Source organism: Helicoverpa armigera, chromosome 15 (assembly GCF_030705265.1).
Source record: "Helicoverpa armigera isolate CAAS_96S chromosome 15, ASM3070526v1, whole genome shotgun sequence".
Classification (NCBI taxonomy): domain Eukaryota; kingdom Metazoa; phylum Arthropoda; class Insecta; order Lepidoptera; family Noctuidae; genus Helicoverpa; species Helicoverpa armigera.
Genome location: NC_087134.1, coordinates 464797 through 469538, shown reverse-complemented (window position 1 = coordinate 469538; position 4742 = coordinate 464797). Strand labels below are relative to the sequence as shown.

The following is a 4742-nucleotide window of genomic DNA, read 5'->3' as shown; positions in this document are numbered from 1 at the left end:
GTTTTAAAGAATTTATAAAACAGACCATAGTGCACATTCTGAATATAAAGACACTCTATCAAGAAATCATGTAAAAAAGTCCACCGATTCACTAATTTCACTGAACAAAGAAGATATGATGGAAATTTATGAGAATAACATAAATGTACCATTTGGGATACGTAGTGAAAACAAAAATCTTATGATGGGAAATTCTAAGGTAACACTTTCTCTTTCAAATAACGTCAATGATTCACAAAAAACAAATATAGTCACTATAAACAATAAGCATTATGAATTAACACCAGGTTTAAAAGAACTTTTGCTACGCAATAAACCCAACCTAAGTTTGGTAACTGAAGTAGATAAAATTGTCTACAAAGATATGCTTCATAATACACATGCACACAAACGAGACTTTCACTCAAATGGTCAAATAAAAGGAGACAAAAGTTTGAAATATCGTCAAATTATCAAACCTTTATTTTCACAACAAAATGATGTTCAAGTAGAAGAGCAGGTAATGCAACCAAAAGTGGTGGCAACTTACCAACCTTAAAAAAATATAAAAGCAATACAGATTATGTTTATTGGGATGACCCTAATGAATTAATTGAAAGATTGAAACTCCTGATTTCTTCAAAACATGCTGGTCATACAAATCATGACAATGAAATTCTATCCATAGTAGAAGAGTTAAAAGAGGCTGGTATTATAAAAGAATAATAAGCTTTGAAATATTCTCAGTTACTTACTTTTACGGAAGATGAATGAACATGTACATGTTAATTATATTCACACAGAACAAACATCAGTCAGAGCTGATAGTAGCGTAAATATTGAGCGAATTGAAAACACTATTGAGGAATCTAGTAGAAATAAAATTATTACTGAAGAGCAATTTATTTTAAAAGTTGATGGTGCTTTTAAAAAAATTGAAGAATTGAAGAAACTAATTTTAAATTTAGACTATAGGATAAGAAATGTTGAAAAAAGTATTGAGTTAAAAGAAATAGCAGGAAAATTAAACAAGCATTATGAGCAAAGTAGACGTCATAAATGAAATTCATAAATGTGCAAGAATTAACTTTCCGAGAAGGCAGGTCATACTTAAAGATATTGATGATCTTTGGCAAGCTGATTTGATGGATATGCAAGCAATTTCGAAAGTGAATAGTGGTTATAAATATATACTGGTAATCATTGACACCTTTTCAAAATACGCTTGGGCAATTCCTCTGAAACGAAAGAATAAGCAACAGGTATCAGAAGAGTTTAAAGCTCTATTAGCTAAAGGACGTGTTCCAAAAAATTTGCAAACAGATCTAGGAAAAGAATTTTATAATGATAAATTCAAAAATATTGTGAGAAAGTATAAAATCAACCATTATTCTACATATTCCACTAAAAAAGCCTCAATCGTTGAAAGATTAATAAGAACTTTGAAGAATAAACTATACAAAGAATTTAGTCTTAACGGAAATTATAATTGGTATAATGGAACACTCGACAAAAAAGTAAATGAGTACAATAACGCTACTCATAGAACTATTGGACAATCACCAGCTTCTGTAAACCATATCAATAAAAGGAACATATTGCGGAGATACATTCACCTAGCAGAATGTAGGAAGAAAACAACGGGTAGGAAATTTAACATCGGTGACTTTGTTAGAATAAGTAAATACAAAGGATGTTTTGATAAAGGATATTACCCAAACTGGTCCACAGAAATATTCAAGATTAAAAATACAAGAAACGAATCCAAGGACTTATTTGTTAGAAGATGCAAGATGTCGTCCTATACTAGGAGCTTTTATCCACAAGAACTTCAGAAAACCAACCATCCTGATGTATACTTAGTTGAAAAGGTTTTAAAACGAAAAGGAAACCAGGTATATGTTAAATGGCTCGGACTTCCTCCTAGTGAAAACAGCTGGATCGATAAAACAAATGTATTATAAGTATACTTAAGTGAAAAAAATAAATAATTCTAAACTGTATTTAAGGAAATACATATATGATTACTATTCATTACGGATTTGCTCTTTAAACAACTAAGTCCTGTATTTGTTTCGAATAAAATTAAATTGCATTGCTATTTCTTTGGAGAAAATTAAAGAAATAACAATGAAAATAAGACGAAGTGACATAGCAAACAAAAGTAAGCAAACAACCTCAAATAAACTCACCAGTCAAACAAGATCAGGAGCTGGTTTTAAGAAAACTCTTAAAAAAGTTGTTTCTCATACTAAAAAGCATATAAAAAAAATTAAACCTTCATGTAAGAAAGCATTGATGGAATTAGCTTACACAGCAGCTAAAGACTTTGCATCCGATTTTCCGATAAAATTACCCAGGATAATTCCAGTACCAAAAACTGGTGGATTTCTTCCGTTAGTACCGATATTTGCTGGATTATCTGCTGCAGGCAGTTTGGCAGGAGGTGCTGCTGGGATTGTAAAAGCTATTAATGCATATAAAATAGCCAAGAAACAATTAGCCGAATCGGAACGACACAACAAGGAAATGGAAACGTTATTGATTGGAAGAGGGTTACACCTCAAACCTTACAAAGATGGTTTAGGGATTTATGTCACAAAGAAAAAACTAAACTCTCGGCTACCCAATAGAGCTTTAACCAATATTGATATAATTAAGCATTCAAATAATATTCCATTCTTCCGAGGTGTATTTATGAGAGATAAATTACCGGATAAAGTTTCATCAATAGAATGCGGAGTGATCAATCTTGACTCTTCTAAAACACCGGTACTCATTGGGTAGCCTATGGCAAAATAAATGACTACATAGAATATTTCGACAGTTATGGTAACTTAAAACCTCCTAAAGAATTTATGAAGTACATAGGAAAGAAAAATATTCAGTATAATTATGAAAACATACAGCGTGATCACTTGTACAATTGTGGACACTTGTGTCTAAAATTTCTGAAATCATTTTGGAAAAGTAATAAAATATCGTAACCTAATTAAAGGTCTTTTATTATTCTATATTACAAAATTATTTATACCCTTGTAACTCACACTAATTATAAAATACTTATTTCTTTAATCATCTTCGCATTCTAAGGATGTAAGTGATGACAAGCACTAGTCGTGTTATTTGAATTATTTAAGATACCTAATCTCTTTTGTAAATTTAGAATAAAATGTTGGTCTTCTATAAAACAACTAATGTGAGAGGAAAATGTAATATTTCCCTTCCTATCTTCAAAGAAGAGAGACGTCTCAAAACGATAAAAATAAAAAAGATTACAAAAGAAAATAAACAATTTCTACGAGATATTGGATTAAAATTAAATTAAAAAATGCTGCAAATAATGGATTTACCACAACATGACAACTCTATTGAGAGCTATGAGATCCATAGCTACAATCCATATACTACCAGTTTTAAAGAAAATGATGAAATCAGAATACCCATTCACCAACAAGATTTGTACTTATTACCATCAGGAAGTTCCATTTATATAGAAGGGTATGCAAGTGTATCTAGTAAAGATCCTGCAGGAAAAATAGTTAAAAGGATGTTGTTTTTATAAACAACCCCATGTCATATTTGTTTCAAGATATTAGGTACGAATTGAATGGTGTTGAAATCGATCGTATTAAAAATGCTGGTATTACAACAACCTTAAAATCATATGTCTCAATGAATGAAGGTGAAAGTAAAGCTGCTGCAGTTTGGGATGGAACTTAAATGGTACAAAACTAGAAAATGGATATTTTAGTGCTATTGTACCATTAAATAGAATACTGGGATTTGCAGAAGACTATGACAAAATTATTATCAATTGTAAACATGAACTTATATTACAACGAAGTAGCTCCGCATTATGCTGTGTGCTTACAGAAAAAAATGATAACGTAGAAATCGACATACAGAAAATACAGTGGCGTGTGCCGCATATTAAAGTTTCAGATCGTAATAAATTATTATTGCTCAAGAGCCTAGAGAGAGATCGTTCCATACAGATAGCATTTAGAAATTGGGATTTGTATGAATATCCATTGCTGCCACGAACAACGAAACATTCATGGTCAGTTAAGACTACTTCCCAGCTAGAGAAACCCAGGTTTGTGATATTTGGTTTGCAAACGAACCGAAAAGCAAACAAAAATAGAAGCTCTGCCTTATTTGATCATTGCAATGTAAGCAATATTAAATTGTTTCTAAACTCGCAATACTATCCGTATGACTCTCTTAATCTGAAATTTCATGAAGGCAAATATAGTATATTATATGAGATGTTTACTAATTTTCGTCAGTCTTACTACAACTTAGGCGTTGATCCGTTGCTGAGCTTAAATCAATTCAAAGAAATAGCTCCAGTTTTTGTGATTGATTGCTCAAGACAGAACGATTCACTTAAAACGGGACCAGTTGACGTGAGAATAGAAGTTGAATGTTCTGAAGATATTCCAGATAATACATCTGCCTATTGTTTAATTATAAACGATCGACTTTACGAATACAGACCTTTAAGTAATATTGTGAGAAAACTATCATGAATGTTATCGTTGACGTCCAAGGGTTTAAAACTGAAGGAAACAATTTTATTCCAAAAGAAATAGCAATAATGTGCAAAGGACGCATTCAGGTTTTATTGATAAAACCACCTCAACCGTTTTATACTTTGTCTAAAAAAGAACGATCGCGAATAGCTTGGATAGAAAAAAACAAAGGAATAAACTGGAACGAGGGCTTCGTACCATATTTTAACTATAAAGCTAATTTCG

The 4742-nt window shown here is 31.4% G+C and overlaps 1 pseudogene; it reads left to right on the top strand.

Annotated features, from left to right (window-relative positions):
• Positions 1–2748: 2748 nt before the first annotated feature.
• On the top strand, positions 2749–3693 carry LOC135117825 (uncharacterized; annotated as a pseudogene).
• Positions 3694–4742: the final 1049 nt, after the last annotated feature.